This window comes from Giraffa tippelskirchi, chromosome 10 (assembly GCF_054371585.1).
Source record: "Giraffa tippelskirchi isolate mGirTip1 chromosome 10, T2T-mGirTip1v1.2.pri, whole genome shotgun sequence".
NCBI lineage: Eukaryota > Metazoa > Chordata > Mammalia > Artiodactyla > Giraffidae > Giraffa > Giraffa tippelskirchi.
Window position 1 is genome coordinate 10,654,062 of NC_137284.1, and position 19,782 is coordinate 10,673,843.

Consider the following 19,782-nt stretch of genomic DNA (forward strand, 5'->3'; position numbering starts at 1 on the left):
GTTCTGTATCAGGGGCCCAGAGTTGTCTGAGACTGGGGTAGGGGTGTCTCAAAACAGAGGCCAAAGGCCAAGATTCTGACTGAAGCTGTGGCGAGCAGGGACTGGCAAGGACAAAGGGAACTAGCTTTCATCTTTTGGGGTGACAAGTGGTTTGAGTGGCTGAACCACTCCTCAAGGGTGTCAGGGTGACCATGGAGAGAGAGATCCAGAGCCAGAATCTGGATACGGAGGAGGTTACAGGGAGAAAGGATGTGGGTGGGGTTGGGAGTGGGTAAGAGGTTTCTGCAAAGAGAGTTTCTGACCCTATGACATGACCCAAGGGTGTGGAATGGGGGCTCAGGGCTATTGGAGGTCAGCTTGGAGTAGTGCCTTTGGTGCTTGGGATCACCCCCAGGGAAGCAAGAAAGACACCTAGCCCTTGCCTTGCCATCTCCCCAGTGTATTCTCACAGACCTGTGTGGTACAACTATTAGCCCTATTTTATGGATGAGAAAACTGAGGCCCAGAGGTGTCAAGTAACTGGCCAAGGCCAAACAGCTAGATAGTGGCAGAGGCAGGACCAGAATTTGAGTCTCGGATTCTTCCCAGGATGCTGCAGGCCAGACCCTGCCTCTTTAGTATCAGGTATCCAAAGGAAGACCCAGCAGAAGACTGACAAGCGTGGGCTCTGGGTAGACAAGCGTGGCGTCTCCATTGTGATGAGGTGGGCAGAGAGAGGGCTGCAGCTACCTTCTAGGAGTTTGCCGTTGAGTCGTTTGTGGGGAGATGGCATCCGTTAATGTTATACCTTCTCCAGACTTTTGTGTTCTGTAGATGAGGAAAGGGAAGCCTGGGGAGGGTATATGTGCAGGGATGGGGGACAAGGTGGAGGAACAAGTCACTCCTGGCCTGGCACATCGGGAGGCTCTGCCATTGTCCTGCACAGCTACCTCTTGGAGCCTGCCCCTCCTGGATCGGGAGTGGTGCTCAGCCTAAGTCTCCTGCTACATGGATGGTGGTGAGGAGAGAGGTGTGTTTGTTCTGTCACGTGAGCTGCACAAACGGCTTCCTCAGCATTTTATTAATAATTCAGCCTATGGCCAGGAGGGTGGGGTAGGGGGGGACAGAAGCTGTGGGGAGACAGCAGCATTGGAGACCATGCCAGGTGGAGGCCAGGGGAACCCAAGAGCCCTGCCTCCAGCCGTGACCTAGCAACGGAGCCAGGCGGCCTCAGGGGCCCTGTTTAGGAGAGTGCAGGCCTGGCATCTGCTCCTGCAGGGACAGAACGTCCCTCCCTGCTCCCCATCCCTCTGGAAGCTGACCCAGGACACCTGGGCTCTGATGACAGCACCATATCAGAAACAGGCCTGAGGGGTCCACAGCAAGCACTGCACCGGTCCTTGGAGAACCTGGTGCTGCCAGCATTTCCTGCCATGTCATGGAACCCAGGACACAGGGGCCAGCAGCATCAGAGAATGAGAGAGAGATGGGAAGTGGGGAGGCAAAATTCCCAGACCCTTACCACCTTCGAGGGACCAGACAGAACAGGGGTGATTCACACCCTCTGATCTCCTTTCTCAGAGAAACTGCTCACTCCCCCAGGCTTCATTTCTTGCTTGTGCCCAGCCCTCGGGGAGTGCTCAGAAGACAGGCACTCACAGTTGGCTTGGCGTTCAGTGGTGCTCCAGCAGGAGAGGGTAGCCTTCACAAGCAGGAGAACAGTTCAAGGTTAGACATCTGGAAGAACTTCCCTGACAGGCAAAGCATGGGAATGGGGAGTATGTGGTATCCCTGTTAAGGATAAACAAATGATAATGGCATTCAGAATCAATCAAGACTAAGTGCTATGCTCCCAGTATCATTTTACGTGCTTTAATTGTACCATCTCATTTAATCTTTATAATAGTCGAAGGAAGTGGGCATTATTCTCTCCATTGTACAGATGAGGAAACTGAGGCCCAGAGGTGTCAAGTAGTCTGCCCAAGGTCACACAGCCATGAATGGCAGAGCCACATAAATCTATATTCTTTCCTCTTTCCGATGACTCTGCATCCCCTAGACAGAGTGACTGAGGCCCAGTGAAAGAGTGTCTTTAGAGCTTTTCCTGTGTCAAGCAGGAAAGAAAAACCCACCTGAGGTTTCCAATGCCCCCAGAGCCTCAGATTCCACAATGATATCTCATGGGGTTTGTCCAGTATGTCCGAGGGACTGTCCAGCTCTGACATTCTGGAACAACGGTTGTCTAATGCCTGCTGGCAGGGAATGAGATTGAGGTTTTTAGTTTTGTAAGGGATAAGCTATAAGCTCTTGGGTGGGAGCAAGTACTGGGTCTTCTCACAAATCTCACAGTGGTTGGCACAAGGCTGGGAGTCAGGACCAAGGGTTCTACTCCTGGTTCTCTCACCAGCTCCCTGGGCTTTAGCTCTGGGCCTCTAGCTTCCCCTCAAGGCCTCATTTTCCCCATCTGTCACCTGAGGGGTGGCCTGGGTCATCTCTCAGAGGTCCTTTCCACCAACTGAAACACTCCATGATTCTAGATGCTTATAAAGACCTAGTGAGTCACAGTGATGAATTCTGCTGTACCCTTTCTGGATTCTCAGGTTGATGGATTCAGGAGATTCCTGAACCGGGAGTTTTTTTGTGCGGTGTCCATTCATGACAGGGGTGTGGGCAAAGGGATGGAAAGGGTGGGTGTGGGGAGGGGTGCATTATTTGCTCTTCACCAGGGCACTGGGCTTCCCTAGTGGCTCAGACAGTAAAGAGTCTGCCTGCAAGGCCGGAGACCTGGGTTCAATCCCTGGGTCAGGAAGGTCCCCTGGAGAAAAGAATGGCTACCCACTCTAGTATTCTTGCCTGGAGAATTCCATGCACAGAGGAGCCTCGTGGGCTACAGTCCCTGGGGTTGCAAAGAGTTGGACTTGACTGAGCGACTAACACAGGGCAATGAGAGAGGTGGCTGGGGGTGGGGGTGGGGGTGGGAATAAGCCAAGCCTAGAGACCTTGGAATCCCAGCCTGTTGGCTTGGCTTTCTGGGGTGTGTGAAAAAGGGGTGTGTGGAGAGTACCTGAATTTTTGACCGTGGATGTGACTGGCTGCAGAGTGTGTGAAACACAACGGCCCTTGACCAGGGGCAGAGGAGCTGAGATTTCTGGCCACTGAGGAATTATGGGCTAGAACCTACAGATGCCTTTTTTCCCCCCTTCCATTTTTAATTAGAACATTCAATCCAAGGAAATCTGTTCTCTACCGGAACAGTCTTCATGGAGGTTTGCTTGGGGGAATTTCCGTGTCTGTTTCTCAACCAGAAAAGCTGTGGGTGGAGGTGAATGTGTGTGTGTTATAGGCTCCATGTGAGTTCACGGAGATGGTGTGTGTGTGTGAGTGAATGTGCTGGGGGAGACTTGAGATGGAGGCTTGTCCCTGGAGTGCTGGCTGCCTGCTGCTCTGTGGGAAGGTGGAGGTGTGGCTAGGTGTGAGCTGTGCAGTATAAAGTCCATTTCTCGAGGTGACAGTAGGAATCCATGACTCTGGAAAGCCTGGTTTCCCTGCTGACTGCATTCTCAGTGGAGGGGAGGGGACGATGCTGCGGCAGTCCCCGGGATATGGCCCTCCTGCTTATCCCCTTCAGTTCAGGGTAGGGGCAGGCCCTGTATTTGATGCTTCGGTGTCTGTACCTCCTTGTGTAGGAGTGTACTTGTGTGCCTGCATGTGTGTATGTGTTGCGAGGGGGTGGGGGTGGGGATACTGTAGAGGAGGTGGTATCATTGATTAGGTGTGTAGGTACGTGCAGGGAGGCGTTTCTGGACCTGAAACCAGCAATGGATTGGTTCCATGCTTTGACAAGCCTTGGGAGATGGCCCCTTCTCCTCCCTGCCCCAGAATCAAACAGTTCCAATTCTGTAGAGAGAGGAGAATTACGGTTCACCTGACTTGGACTGTGTTGAGCTGACAGGGGCAGAGAAGGCCAAGTGAGCCCTGGGGTTGGGCGGGGAAGGAGGCCCTTCCTTCTTACTCACTGAAGGGCTGGGGTCAAGGAAAACAAGAGGGCAGCAAAGTGGTAGGAGGGAAACAAGGACAGAGGTTAAAACGTGTTTCCTTCTACTGTGTGGCTGGGTTAAGTGGGGAGGGTCACTAGGCCTAGTCCCTCACTGAGGGTCGAGATGTTAGACATATCAGTTCCAGCTGTGAGCAAGCTGTGGGCATGGCCAACGTGGTGGACCCAGCTCAGCGTTGGCAAAAGTCCACTCCTGGTTTTTGCACACACCAGCTTCCCTCCTCTGGACCGCCGCTCTGTCGAGTCCCGAGCTGACGCCCTTCAGCCGCCACCGAGTGGAAAACGCGGAGCGGATCTGCACGCCTTTTGGAACGGAGTCAAAGGGCACCTCGGAGGAGGTGGCCGGCCTCGCCGCCCTACCGAGTTCGAAGCCGCTGCCATCTGGGGCGCACCGGCCGGCTGGGGTGCCCAGTGCGGTGGGACCCGCAGGCCCGAAGAGCCCCGCCGGCGGGCTCCGTGCCCTCCCCGCGGGGGCTGCAGGCGGGCGGGGCGCGGGGCGGCGGCAGTGCCCTCGGGGCGGCTCCGGGCGGCGGCGGGCGCGGGCTGCAGTACGGTTCGCGGCCGGCAGCGGGCACCGGCGGACGCCAGGCGGTGGCGGTGGCCGCGGCGCTCGGCGGCGGGCGGGCGGCGCCGGCGGTGTCCCGGGCGCGCTCACACACGCGCTCACACACACACACATACACACCGCCTCGTACACACTCACACACGCTCCAGCGCGCACACGCGGCGCGCAGGCCGGAGGGAGGAGGCTCGGCGCGGCTCGGAGGCGGCGGCGGCGGCAGCGTGCTCGGCGGGCGGGCGGGAGGGCTGGCGGGCGGCCCCCGCTCCCCGGCTCCGCGGCTCGGTGCAGCCCGCACGGCCCCCGCCCTCGGACCCGCCCCCGGGGGTCGCCCGGCCCCATGCCCTGCAGCGGCGGCGGAGCAACGCGCGGCCGCGGGCGGCTCTGAAGAGCCCGGAGGGAGCCGACGACGAGGGGACCATGTACCGGGACCCGGAGGCGGCCAGCCCAGGTAAGCTCGGCCCCGCGCGGTCTGGGGCGCCCCGCACCGGCGGGCAGGACGGCGGCAGCACCGGGCGCCGTCTCGGAGCCCCAGCCGGGGGCTGCTGTCCAACCGAGCCGCACGGACTCCCCTCACCCAGGGTCACCACAGCCCCGGGGGCGCGGGCTGGAGCGGCAGCAGCTCGGACCCCGGCCCCCCGCAGTCAGTCCGGGCACTGCCAAGCTTGATGCCCGGCGCCGGCTTCGCAGTGTCCCCACAAGGACCTCCCCCCCCACCCCCCGCAGCCCAAGGACAACGTGTGTGGCTGAACGGGGAGCTGCCGCCCCCGCAGTGCCCTCACAGGCACCCCTGGGTCCCCTAGCACTGGTACCCCCAGTGCTAGGGGACCTCAGGACAAGGACCCTGGGCAGCTTTCAGCCAAGGTTGTGGGCACCGGGAAGCAGAGTGACATCGGCCGTGACAACTGTGAACCGAGAGGGTGCCGGGGGGCAAGTGGAAATCTGGTGCAGCCGCAGGGGAGGGGGGCTTCTGGAGGGCGGTGAGCCCCAGGAACGATGAGGAGGGAGGCAGGGGTACCTGAAGGGAAGGCGAGCAGAGATTGGCGAGAATAGGGGTGCCAGGGGGATGTTCTCCTGGCCTTGGGGAGGGGGGAAGCAAAGAACCCCAAACTCACTCCTGTCCTGTCGGGGGTGGGAGGGGGAGGGGCCGTGCTCCTTTGCATTTCTGCGGAGCCCAAGCCGGGGAGTGGCCTGAAAGCCCACGTCTGCCAGGCGTCCTGGAAGCAGAAATCTTTCCACCTTTCTCGGGAAATGCTCTGCCATTTCCTCCTTGGCTCCTGATGACGCCTCCTCACACAGTGCCCACCTGTAGGCAGGTCCCCTGCGGCTCCTCCCCAGGCTCCGTCTCAACTCCCACCTGGGGTGCCCCACCCCAGACCCAGCACCCGAGTCTGCCAGTCCTGGCAGCAGGGTCTCTGCTTCTGGGTTTCTCTCTGATGCTGAAAGCACGACACCCAAACCCGAGGACTTGCTCCCAGACCAAGAGCCTCTAGGCTTACTGATGCTAACCTCCGGGGTCTGGGGGCCCTGGGTGGGGGGAGGGACAGCTCTGAGGCCCTCTGCAGAAGGGCCCTAGAGCCCCAAGGCTTTTGAGAGCACTCCTTCTGGTGCCAGCTTTGCCCACTCTTACCCCAGCCCCACATTTGCTCTTTCCTTCTAGGGGCAGGCTCAGCCTGTCCCCGGTCTGTCCTCACCCTCATCAAGTCATAGGAGATCGGGCCCACCCAGGACGACCTCCTGGGTGCCAGGCATTGCACTCATTCTGTGCTTGTGTATATGTGTGAAAGAGGACTCAGTCTCCCACTCTGCAGCCTCATGGCCACCTGTGAATGTCCTCTAGGTGATGGCAGAAGGGACACTGCCTTTGGAGACCCCTCCCTTCATCTCTCGGGACCCAGATCACCCACCCTGGCATATTCCCCCATGTGGGCTGCCAGCTTCCAACACTGGGACCAAGGACAGAGGCGTTCTCTTGCTTGGATCACCCTCTCAGAAGCCAATAGCTCAGTGCGGAGACCAGCCCTGGGGTGTGAAGATGGAAGAGGGGATGCAGTGAGAACACTCCCCTCCCCCTGACAGGCTAGCAGCCTCCTGTTAGGGCCAGTGGCCTGGGCCTTACCCTTGTCCCCTCTCCTTCCCTCTTCTTTCCCCCACGCATGGCCACCATGACATCACCACAACCCCAAGCACCTCTGCCCTCTCCACGGAGGCCAACTTGATGTGCTTGGCATCTTCTGGGCAGAGGGCCTGGAGCCCAGTGCTGCCCCCTGGCCTGCTGGCAGCCCCTCACCTTTTCCTTCTGCTCCTTGAATGGGCCTCCCTGTCTGGGCCGGAGACCTGTCTTGCCCACTCCAGTTGCAGGACTCACCAGTCCTCTGGCAGGGCCAATTCTGATGGAAACAGACTGGCCTTACTTACAACTGGTTTACTTCTGTCTGAGGTGGGCAGTGGGCTGGATGGGGTCAGAAACAGGCTGCAGAGGGCAGAATTTGCTTTTGATCCTAGATCTCTGGGAATCTCTGAGGGGCCAGGGACCTGAGTCTGGACTCTGCACCCCGTGGCATCCCTGCCCACCTCCTCTCATCCCTATAGCTCCAGGCCAGGCTTTCCCCCTTCCCCAGCTCACCCCAGGCTCCCCGGACTCTGCTCCCCCAGGCAGGGTGTGTGTCCCCCAAGGCTGGCAGTGGGTGGGAGTAAGATACGCCAATGAATTCCTGTGTGATTCAGGCCCATCCCTCTGGTCCCCCAAAGGCCAGTGGACCTTTTACATCCTCATCATTTCATCCCACTGCCTGGAACACCTGCGGCCCAATCCTTTCAAAATAAGATCTTCGTCTCCTGTCCTCTCCTGCTCCCCCATGCCCCAGGCTGGTTCCAGATGGTCCCTGTGGTACTCTTTCCTGTAACCCATGCCCTCTGCTGCAAGTCCCCACAGGCCTCAGCCTACTGCTAAGACCCTTACCCCAACAGGGGACAGGCAAGCTCTGTGTGGGCCCCTGGCCCCCAGGCCATTCTCTTCTGGATCTGAATTCTCTTCCTTGGCCGAAGCAACGGACTGCGGGGCAAAGCCCGAGCCCAGTGAAGAAGGAAGACCAGCCCCCCACCCCGCACCTCTGTCACTCCTGCTCCAAACTCTGCCCCGCCTCCCCCCAGCCGGGCCCGCAACCTCTCCTCCACCCTCCCATAGACAGGCAGCCCTCTCCCGCCCCTCCGTCTCCATCTTCTGTTCATCCCGAAGCTGGGCTGGCCTGGCCACTCTGTGTCCCTGTCCCCTGGCAGGGCAGGGCCTCGGCCGGCCCACAGGGGTCAGCGTTGCAGTGGGCAGGCAGGACGGCAGCAGAGAGGGAGGCAGGGAGAGGTGACCTTGCGGTGAGCGAGTGAGCAAGGCCAGAGAAAGAAAGCCTGGGCTGGTGCCGTCGCTCTGGGAGAGAGTTCAGGTCCTGAGGGCCACCAGCCATGGCCCCAGCCCTCTCTGAACTTGTCCTTGGGGATAGTAGTACTTAAAGTCTCCTCTGTCTGTCCACCTGCTAGCGGACTCTGCTTCCCCCCACAGCAGCTCTGCCGGGTACGTCATTCCTAGGGAGTGTGGGGGACACCCCACGGGCCAGGGGGCACAGCAGGTCTTCTCTCTCAACCCCAAGACCAGCCCTCCACCCGTGGGCACAAGTGAGGGGCAGAGGCTGCTGGCTAGTGTGGGGGACAAGAATCAGGGCCTGGCCAGGGGCAGATCAGGGCTATACACTGTGAGGGCCATCAAGGTTAGGGACGGGGCTGGGGTGTGGGACGGCCCAGGGAGGCCTGACCATCTGACCGTTTCAAGGACAAACTCTCCCCTCCCACCCCCCACCCACCCCACCTGCACTGGCCCAGACCTCCCAGGCCTGCCTCCCAGGCTTGAGTCAGAGTCTCGAACTGATCACAGGACTGCCCAACGGGCCATGGCCGGTCTGAAAGGCAGGGCTGGATGTATGACTTCTATGGGGCTTGGGTCAAGGTAGCCAGCACCCCCAGGCTGTAACATTTCCAGGAAGACAGGACCACCCCCCACACCTTGGCCTTGGGTCGTGCTGTTCAGTGGCCTTGTGGGGACAGCTTGACTAACAGGCTGGGGGGCTCAGGACCAGGGGATGGTGGAGGGGAAGAGAACCTCACAGCCCCTCCTGGTTCGGGAAGAAGGGCTCGAGCAGGCTGGACCAGCGTGGGAACCCCCAGGCCAGCAGGTGACAAGTGAGGGACAGTGGAAGGCAGAAGAACAGGTGGGCGTCAGGTGGACAAAGACAGGCCCCGGGCAGCTAGGGCCCAGCTGACCCCAAGCTCAGGCCCAAGGGACAGTGAAGGCAGCACGAGGTGACATTGGTGACAATGGAGGACTGTCCCCGAGGGACAGGTAGAGGAGGAGTGGGCGGTCCCCCCTCCTCCTCCACCCCGCCCACCTGCCCGCCCACCCACCCCCTATTCTCTTAGGGACTTTGAATTCTTATTGAATCCGCTGGACCGTTTTCAATAGCTCCTTCCCCCAGGGGAGTGAGGCTGGAGCAGAGAGCAGAGAGAGGTGTGGTGAGGAGGGCCTCGAGGAGGGTGTGGGGGCTGGGGGATAGGGGCCAAAGGCCCAGTCCTGAGCAGAGGACTCTTGGCTGGAAGAAAAGCCGGCCGCAGAGGATCCCCAAAGGCATCGAGGCCTCTCGGATGGGCCCAAGCGGCCCTGCATGGAGCCAGCACCCTGTCCCCTGGGCATGCCCGGCAGGTGGCACATGCCACCCGTAAGGTCAGCACTCTCTGTTGGGGCGGTCACTGGTCTGGCCTGGTGCCAGAGCCAGCCTGTGCCAGACCTAGTCTGGGTGCCCGCCCACCTTGCCAGGGAACCCCAGCCAGTGGTACCAGGTGGACCGTGCCAGTTCCATGGACATGGACGTCCCTGACCTTCCGGGCAGCGGGGGCAGACTTGCTGGGCCCTGTCCAGCTCGTGTCTAGAGGACAGGGCTTCATCTCACCCAGCAGAATTCCCCAAGGGTTGGAACGGAGTTGGCAGACAAAATGGGACCTGTGGAAGGGGCTGGATGGCGCCCAGAGCCTGTGCCTGGAGCTCTGGACCCAGCTGGTCGGAAGGTGGGCTGGCGTGTCGGGCCTGCCCCGGGAGGCTCTGCAGCGTCTGCCTGGAAGGGTCCCTCGGCAGAAGTGTATCGCCTGCGGGGCTGAGCTGGGAGCTGACCCGACGGTGAGCTGGGAGGTTTGGGGAACTGATGGATCCGAGTGACTGCGGGTGCGGGGCCGCAGCAACCAGGAAAGGGAGGGTGGGGCCGGTGGGCAGAAGTGCTGGGCTGTGTGTGTACCTGGGTGCGTGCAAGTGGCAGCTGGACGGCCCTAATAGCTCATCCAAGCGCCGTGCCTGCTGTAAACAGGAGCTAATGAGTGGATTTGTAGCGAAGTATGTCAAGGTGCGTGGGGAGCTGTGACAGAGAGCGTTGGGGGAGGGCAGCTCCCCTGGCCCTGTACCCAGCCAGGCGGAGCCTGTGCCCTCCAGGGGCCCTGCCTGCCCCCTGCCACACCCTCCCACCTGCCAGCTTGGCTGCCTCCGAGGCCTCCATCTGCTGGGAGCAGGGCCTCACCTGGCTGTGCGGCGTGCACGGCGGGGGTGGAGGGGGGTGGAAGGGTTGGAGCTTTGGTGTGTACAGATAGGGGGAGGTCCAGGACAGCGTGTGAATCTGTCAGCGTGTGTGTGTGTGTGTGTGTGTGTGTGTGTGTATAACTGGGTGTGTATACGTGTTTCTCTGACTTGATGTCTCGATGTGTGTGTGTGTATGCACCCCTTCCCAGAGCTCTCAGAGGAGAGCTGTCCCCCCATCTTGGTAGTGGCCCTGCTCCTCCTATGCCCTTCCTAGGGTAGAGGGAGCTGGGGTTCTCCAGCTGGCGGGAGGAGAAAAAGGGTGACCCTTTCTGTCCCTCAGAGGAGGCGGGCCGGAGGTGCTGGTTGCCTCGGAGAAAGGGGAGAACTTTGCACCTGTAGAACCCCGCCAGCCCTGTGGCTCCCGAGGGCTCAGGAGCCCCCAGAGTGAGAGAGGAGAGGTGCCAAGAGGTCCGTCCTAGCAGGTAGGGGGTCTCACAGCGTGGGCTAGCGAAGCGTGCACCCTGCTTCCAGCTGGGGTGGGGGGGTGGCGTGGGGTGTGGGAGGCCTCGAGGGGTGCCGGCGTGAGGCGCTCCATGAGGGGAGCAGAGGAGGGAGCTGTGTGGCAAATGTGTCCAATTAAATTACCTCAAACCCTGCTGCAGCAGCTGCTCCCGGTGGGGCCCTGGGTACAAATTGGATCCGTCTCATTACCGCGGGGTGGTGTTAGTGGGGCCATAGAGCAGTGGCCAGCTCAGCTAGCGCACGGCCGGCCCGCTCCCGCCCTGCCCAACCTGGGCCTCCCGTGACACCTGCGGGCACTCGCTCCCTCCAGCATCCCTCAGGTTCCTCAAGTCTCCTGGGTCCAGATCCTGGGGCTCCCTGTATACCTTCTTGCTATCCCGACCCCCACTCCTGGCAGCCCAAGGCTTCCTCTGTACCCTCACTTTCTTTCTCCAGGAAAATGGGAGTTTCCTGCTTTATGGCAACCCACTCCAGTATCCTTGCCTGGCAAATCCCATGGACAGAGGAGCCTGGAGGCTACAGTTCATGGGGTTGCAAAGAGTTGGACATGATTAAGTGACTGAGCACACACACCCTGCTTTATAGGGGGTCCAGCCTAAGGAAACCCCTCTTAGAGAGCACCGAACCCTAACCACTAGACCACCAGGGATGATGAAACCCCTCTTAAATCACCCAACAGACCTTGTTCTCTCCCCTGATAATAACACTAGGACAGTAATAGAAAGTTCTTATTTGTGGAGCATTTGGTATGTGCTACGCACTTCACATCCATGCAGCAAGGGGTGGCTTGCTTAAGCCAGGTCTCTGGGGTCAAACAGCTTCTGGTAGAGACACTTGTGACTGTGTCCCTAGAGCAAGTCCCCCCACCACCCTGGCCTCAGTTTCCTCCTCTGTTAAATGGGTATGATGATGGTTCTTACCTCCCATGGGGTCGGAGGATGAGGCGAGATAAGGTAGAAAACATCTTTAGCAGAAAGCCGAGCACATAGTAAACACTCAACCAGTGACAGCTGTTATCAACATTACCCTGTACTGAGTGATTGACGTGTGGGAAGCTGGTTCTGGAAGCTCAAAGGAGGACTGCCTCAGCCCCACCCCACTCCGCTGCCGGCAGTGGGGAGGGCTTCATGGAGGCAGTGTCGGTCCATCTACTTCAGAACAGCAAAGATGTGTGGAGCGTTCAGTAGATGCCAGGTGCTCTTCTAAGCCCACATTGAACATTAGCTCATCCATCCTCAGACCACCCTGGGACAGGGGAACTTGTGGTTAGAAGTTGATTTGGGACCAGCCACACTGCCAGACCCAGGAGCATGACCCTTGGGTCCAGGGTTTTGGGTTTTGGAGGGAAAATAAGAGCTTGCCATGTGAGCAGGCAGGGAGGAGTCATTCCATGTGGCAGGGACAGCATGTGCAGTGCCCTGGAGGTGTGTCAGGTCTCGGCCGGTCGAGGCAGCAGTGAGTGTCTAAGCTTGCAGGGCTGGAACGGAGGTCTTTGGGGGCTGTAGCAGGAGTCGAAGGGGATGGCAACCCACTTCAGTATTCTTGCCTGGAGAATCCCCGTGGACAGAGGAGCCTGGTGGGCTACAGTCCATAGCATCCCAAAGAATCCGACACAACTGAGCAATTCAGCACAAGAATCGAGGCTGGGCCAGCTGATGAAGCTCCTGGCGTTCTGAAATAGGAAAACTGGACTTTTTTTTTTTTAATTTGGGCAATGGCAGGCTATGGATGGCTTTCAGGCATATCTCTATGAAGAACTCTAACGCAGCAGTGTGGAGGGTGGGAAGCCTGGAGGCAGGCCGGTCTATGGAGCTGGATCCCCAGCCATTAATGTATTTGTTCCCACCTCTGTCCAGCCCCTCCACCGTCTCTTACCTGCACAGGGCTATGTCCAGAGCACCCGTAACAGGAGGTCTGGGGCCCTGCCCTTGGGAAGCTTGTGGTGGGTAATGGGCAGTCAAGGAAACAGCCTTGTTCCCTTGGGCACAGTGGGCATGTGGGTGCAGGTGGGCACGGCTGTACACCCCCAGGGGCTTACCTAGGGGGCTGGAGTATCAGAGGAAGTCTCCTGGGAAGAGATGTAGAGCCAAGTGGGGAAGTCCCAGGGCCCAGTGAACACAGTTAAGGCTCCTGAGAATCAGTTCTGCACCCCACACCCCCACCATGGGCATCAGGGCCTGGCCCTGGAGGAGCCGTACTGCTCAAACTCCAGCTGCCAGGCCTGAGCTCCAGAGCCCCACTGGAGCCAGCCTGTCTCCACAGCAACTAGGCAGGCTGCCCCCCTCTCCATGCCCACGGCCCCTGGCACAAGGGCCCATTCACAGCAGGGCCTGGGTACGTCTTCCCACTTCCCTAAGGGGGTCATCCCAGAGCGAACGCCCTCACACCCAGGCACTGGCAGCAGATGAGCGTGTTGGCATTTGGGTCCGTGTACACACGCAATGGGTATGGGTGCCCCGTAGCAGGAAGCAGGGGGTGGGGATGGTCTATGTTTTCTGCCCATCCTAGCTGGGAGTTTGTTCCCCTGGGGGAGAGGGTCCAGTGGGTACCAAAGAGGATGAACTCTGGGCTCCTGCCTCAAGGATCATGGTAAGGAGGAGGATTTGCCAGTGAGGGAAAGCCGTAAGGAGAATCTCTCAGCAGTGCCCGGTGGATCCACAGACCACCTCGTTCTACACGTACAGCTTTCATCTAGTCTTCACAGCAGCCCCTCGAGGGAGATATCATTACCGCTGTTGTACAGATGAGGAAACTGAGGCCCAGCGAGGTGGAGCATCTCTCCAGGTCACTCAGTAGAGCAGGGATGGAACTGCACATCAGCCTCACTGCCAAGCCCTGGCCTTAACCACTGTGCCACAGTGTCCTCACCCCACTAGATCTGAGCCAGCCTGCCTCTTGGTCCATCGCCCAGAAGGGAGGGCTGGGGATCAGTACTGGCCGCAGAGCTGGACCCAAAGTGTGTTCCAGCACCTGCTTTAGTGCTCGGCGTCCCCTAAAGCTTTGTTCCCAGGCCCCTGGAGTGGGGCGGAGCCTCCTTCCCACCATATCTTCTCTCCCTCTCTCCAGGCGCCGTGGAAAGATCCTCTCACTCAAAAGGAGGCACCCCTTACTCCCTACTTGGCACCTGCCAGCCCTGGAGGAACCTGATGAATCGGCTGTGTGTGTGCCCCCCCCTCCACAACCCCGTTCCTCCCTCTCCAGCCCCCGCCTGGTTAGGGAGGTGCGAAGGGAGCGATTTCACAGCCTGTCAGCTGAGGCCTAAAAATACACAGAACTCTGAGATGCTTGGGCAGGGGGAGGAGAGAGCAGGGACCAAGGATGGGGTGGTGGTGGGGGGTGCACCGGTAACTTGGCCAGAGAGGCCCTCTCGGCACTACAGTCCTGCTCGGCAGTGGTGGACAGACCCTCTGTCCCCTGGTTCCCCGTCTGGCCCCATATCTGGCAATGACAAAGGGGAGTTGGCATCTCTAGGGTCCTGAGAAGCTCAGCTCTGCGCTCAGACCTAAGGGAGGGTTAGTGTCAGATGGGAACCATAGCCCCCGGGCCCCCAGAGTCTCCAGTCGATGGCTCTTTCTCCCTCTCCTCCCCCGGGTTGGCTGGCATCTTTGGGCTGTGGGAGCCAGGCTGGGCCTGTGCCTGCTTCCTTCCTGGAGAAGGTGCCCGCTTCTGTTAGGGGAGAGGCGTGAGGAAGGCAGCGTGGATGGGGGTGCCGGCAGGTGTGCGATGTGACGTGCAAGCCACCCAGGCACTGGGAGGGGGGGACGCAGAGGAGAAGGGGTGTGGCGGCCCACGTCACTGCCACGTGGCCATATGCCGAAGCCTGGCACACGGCTCCCTCGAGTCAGCCAGTGCCCAGAAAGGGGGCCGTGCGTGCGCGTTCATGTGGGCCTGCCGGAGCTGGCCTGTTCTTGCGGACACGGGTGGTCATGTGTGGCTATTCCAGACAGAAACTGGGCGGAAGCACAGGAGTGGGTGTGGCAGCATGAGCACACGCATGTTGTGTGATGCAGACACGTGACGGCGGGTGCGCTTCCCATGTGGAAGTGTGATAGCGTGTGTCCCAGGGCCGAGGGACATAGGCAGATCTCTCTGGGGCACAAAGCAGGGGCCAAGAGAGTCGTTAGGGAAACAATGCAGAGTGGCAGGCAGAGCGTGGGCTCTGGATCAAAAGAAATGGGGCCCAAATCCCAGATCGGCCATGTATTGATTAGAACTGTGGCCTTGGGCAAGTTACTTAACCTTTCACTGCCTCATTTTCCCATCTCTAAAACAGACAATAATACCTCTTACTTCAGAGTGGGCTGGGAGGGGCTGCTGAGTTAACATCCATACACCGCCTAGAACCGTGTCTGTCACAAAGTTAGTATCATGTATACCAGCTCTGCCTGGAGAATTCCATGGACAGAGGAGCCTGGTGGGCTTAAAAAGAGTCGGACATGACTGAGCAACTAACACACACACACACACACACACACACACACACATACTAGCTCTATTATCTGGTCCTACCCTTTAATGGAGAAGGAAATGGCAACCCACTCCAGTATTCTTGCCTGGGAGATCCCATGGACAGAGGAGCTGGGGTGGATGGGGCTACAGTCCATGGGGTCACAAAGGGTCAGACATGACTTAGTGACTAAATAACAGCTCTTTGATGATATAGGTAGGAGAACCAAGGCCAGAGAGGGCAAAGGACCTGCCCAACGTCACACAGTATGTTAGTGGCAGAGCCAGAACTAGAACCTGGACCCCAGAACTGTAAGACAGAGCTTAGGCAAGTCTAGGATCTCCTTTGGGCCGTTGGAAGCCTCCACAACACAGAACTGTAACCCCATTGGCATCCGGGGCCTAGATTCTACCAGAGCTGGGCTAGGATCTTGCAAATTCAGGGCTCTGAGCATCTTCAGATAATGCCAGGGTGCAGGGGTCCTCAGAGCAGTGGCCAGCCACCAGAGTTAGAACCATGCCACCAGTTAGTCTGCAGACTTGGCCAATTACTCAACCCTCCTGAGTCTCCATTTCTTCCCTATAATAGAATAACAGTAATACATACTTTATAAGGTTATCATGGGGATTAAATGAGATCTGCATGTAATGTCTTAAGTGGCTGGAACACTGTACCTAGTAAGTGCTCAATAATGTTAGCTGCAATTATAACCCATGCAGAACCCTCCCACCCAGGGCTCCATAAATGGTGACTTCCTTTGCTTCCCTTCCAGCCCCTGGCAACCCTCGCTCCCTTCTGCCTGCCACCCCACACTCCACAAGGCTTAGACGGATCAGGGACTGACTTGCTGGCAACCAAGACCTGTCTTGTCTCCTGTAACTGGCTTCGCCCAGGAGGGAACGGGCCCACCACTGAGACTTAGCCCCTGAGCCCTTTTCATCTGGCCTCCTTGCTCACTTGTTCTGTGACCTTGGACAAGCTCTGTTTCCTCTCAGGGCCTTGATCCTCCCCTCCGTAAAGTGGAGGGGCTGGACCACACAGTCCCAGAGCCCCTTGGTCACGGGGCTTTGTGACCCAGGAGGGTCCTGGCTTAGCCTGCTGGAAGGGGGCGGCAGGTTGGCAGAAAGGAGAGTCGGCTGGCTGCCCTGGATGAGTGAAGCATCTGGGGCCTGAGCCGGCTGGTGGCCTGCCATCCTGCCCGCCCGCACCTGTGGCTGCGTAGGAGGGCGGGCAGGCCCGGCTGGCTGGGCAGTGACATTGGGGGAGGCTCAAGGACAGTGACGTAGAGAGCCCTTCTTCTTGGGGCCCTGGGAGCGGCCACTCCAGCCGTCCTCCCCCGCTCTCCTCCCCTTCTCTCCAGGGCTTTCCTTCAGCAATGCCTCCTTCCTCTCTCCTTCCCCCTTCCTGGAGTCCCCCGGTATCTCCCCGCCTCTACCTTTTCCACTTCTGTCATCTTGACCATTTTCCAGGGTTCCGTCTTTCTCTCCCTTGGCAGAGGGGAAATCTCTCCCTCCTCCTCTGTCTCCCTGCTTCCTGAGATGCCTCCTTATCCCTTCCTATGACGTGTCCCCGTTTCTCTGGATCTTCCTGGCTCCCCCTGCTCCTCCCAAGCCCAGGTCTCTCTCTCACTCTGCTGGGCATGTCTAGGCTTCTTCCAGCTTCTTGTCCCCTGGCTCTCTCTCACATCAGAGCGGTAGCATCCCCACCTCCCTTCTTCCCATTCCTTGGAGCACCTGACTCCACCACCCGTGCCCCCGCCCTCAAAAGTTTCCTGGCCTGCTTCCGATGATGGGGCTGTTCCAGGAAGTTTCTGTGGCTGGTGCTGCTCCCTAGGATCTCAACAATCCCCCACCCCTGTGAGTTGAGAAAAGGGGTCAGCCCAGGGCCCAGGGACTGGCAGTCTTGCCTCCTAATTAGCAGGAAGTAATTGCCTGGAAAAAAATTTCATTTCGAATGAGACTCCGAGACTCCAAGTTAGAGCTGAGCCAACTGATGGTCCCTAGGGAGCAGGAAAAGGGAAGCAGCTCAGGTCAGGGCCTCGGGAAGCCCCCCAGGAGATGAAGGTCCTTCAGACCCCCTTGCTGGTTTGCCTGCAGGACCCCAGCCATGAAGATGTAGGGAGAGAGTGCGCTAGGCTGGGAGCCCCACCATCTTCACCTGAGTTCTGGCTCCATTACTCATTGACTCATTGTGTGACTTGGGACAAAACTTATTCCTTTGAGCCTTAGTTTTGTTTTGTTTTGTTTTGTTTTCCTCTCCTGTAAAATCGGAAGAGGGCCTCAGTATCATGAGAGCTGATTTGAACAGTGGCTTTGAAAGCAATTCTCAGGCTGTAAAGTGCTGTGGGAGGGTGAAGTGTTACTGTCTTCCTCCATGTGGCTCTCAACTGAGACATGAGGATGGTGGAGGGGAGGGGTGGCTTTGGAAACACCTAAGGGGGCAGTGAAGCTTCCCAAAGAACATGGAAGGATGGAGTGGTAGACCCAGTTGAGCTGTAAGGTTAAGGGCAAATAGGTGTGGTTTCCCTTGCTGGTCTCAGTACTCTCCAGCTGCACCAACTGAGTGGTCACCTCACCTCTCTGAACCCCACTTTCCTTATCTGTATGATGCTGACCATGATGCTTCCCTGGGACAGCAGGGTTTGGCCAGGCTAAATGAGATAATGTTCACAGAGCTCTCAGCACAGCATTTGTCCTGTAGTAAGTGCTCAATGTATATTAGCCATATCTACTGTAATTAAGTGGCTTCCCTGGTGGCCCAGCTGGTAAAGAATCCTCCTGCAATGCAGGAGACCTGGGTTCGATCCCTGGGTTGGGAAGATCCCCTGGAGAAGGGAAAGGCTACCCACTTCGGTATTATGGCCTGGAGAATTCCACGAACTGTATAGTCCCTGGGGTTGCAAAGAGTCGGACACGACTGAGCAACTTTCACTTCACTCACTGTAATTAAAGGCTATTATCTTTACTCCCTGCCTGGATCCAGAGAAGCTGATTCGGGGTGTTGTCTTCAGGTGGTTTGATTTGTTTTACTGTTTGTTTTAGGAAGAGGAGAATTTCTGCACCCAGTGAGGCTAATACAAGCAATCCCTAGAGACACCAAGCGGCTCTGCCTCTCCACCTGTGGGGTGGAGAGAACAGGCGTGGGCTGCAGCTGTGGCCCTCTCCCCTCAACCCCCATTCTTCCTAGGGAATAGCTGTGGGCACGTTTCTTATATGGGTAGGGAGCCTGTGCCGTGGTGAAGGCATATTACGGCCTTAGTGTTCATCTTGTTAGGACTGGCCTGGCAGCAGGAGAAAAGGTTGCGTTTGTTTAAACAGGTCTATCCCACCCACCTTGGAGAAGAGAACAGGAAGTTTCACCTGGTAGGGTCCAGCTGTGTGGGTTGAATTTGCTGTGAATGGAGCAGCACAGCACCCCAAGGCGGCCGGAAAACAGTTGGACAGCCTGCAGCGTTTGGGTGTTAGGCAGCGCTGCAAGCTCAGAGCTCCAGATTGCCCCGGGAGGGGTGAGGGGGCGGCGGGGGACCAACCGTCTGCCGCTCCTTCCCCACACTCCCGGCACCACCGCTGGGGACCTTCTGTGTGCCTGCTCTGAGCGCAGTACCCGCGCCAGCCGCCAGGAGGCAGTGTGGTGGGGGCTACCCTGAGGGAAGGGGATGCCGCGTTTACATTAACGGGGAAGCTCTTTTTATCAGGAGCAGGGCTGCTGACTGGGGTTCTTGGCGTCTGCAGGCCTCATCCAGGAAAGGGGGGCTCTTGAGGTTGGCTGGTCGCTGCTGTGTCTTCAACTTGGGACTTATCAGGGAGTAATTAGCAGAGGAAAGTGGGACCGCCACGCTGCAGTCCCGGAAAAGGGCGCAGCCCTGGAACCGATTTCTGTTTCAGCACCAAGGACAGAGGCGGTGGGCCGATCGTTGTTTCAGCACCGCGGACAGAGTTCAGAGCAGCGGGCTCTGTGGATCCATCCAAATAATTTGTGGTGCAAATAATATCACCAGAATATGGAAGAGCAACACCTCCAAGAAGGAATCTCAGATCCCTTATGTTATAACGCGGAGACGGGGCCAGAGAGTTGAGTTAGTTGCCTAAGGTCACTCAGCCACAGTGACAGTGGGTGGCAGAACTGGGTTCAGATCCACAGTGCTCTCTCTCCATCCACTTCTCCCGACACCTGGATCCCCACAAGTTATATCCCTCCTTCTTGAACATCTCTGGGAGCAGCTTCACCTTATGTTGCATCCCCTGGAACTTTGAGCTGGTGAGGATTAAGTGTACCCCCTCCCCCACCAAAAGCTCAAGTCAGGAATCTGAATCCCAGGAGAGAAGATTCCTAGCCCCCATGGCTTTCGTGGCTCCAAGCCTCAGGTGTGAAGGTGTCACGGCAGGACAGGTGCCCTGTCCTGTAAGGAAGTGTATGACTTGGGGAGGTAGAGTTGAGTCATCAACATGAGGAACTCTTAAGTGCTCTGAGGTCCTCAAATAAAATACAGCGCACCATTCCAATCCCAGCTTCTTTGCAGCTGTGTATTATTAATAACAATAAGATGCTGATTTAGGCCAAGGCACAACAATGCATTATTCATAAGAGTAACTAGTGGTCAAGGCCTGCACTTAATC

General features: G+C 58.2%; 1 long non-coding RNA gene across 1 annotated transcript; it reads right to left on the reverse strand.

Annotated features, from left to right (window-relative positions):
- Positions 1 to 11,730: 11,730 nt before the first annotated feature.
- On the reverse strand, positions 11,731 to 15,290 carry LOC145523114 (uncharacterized). The gene is made up of 2 exons (XR_014066359.1): positions 12,081 to 15,290; positions 11,731 to 11,964 (listed from the first exon to the last, which is right to left on the reverse strand). It is a non-coding gene; the product is annotated as an uncharacterized LOC145523114 (long non-coding RNA).
- Between the last annotated feature and the right edge of the window lie 4,492 nt (positions 15,291 to 19,782).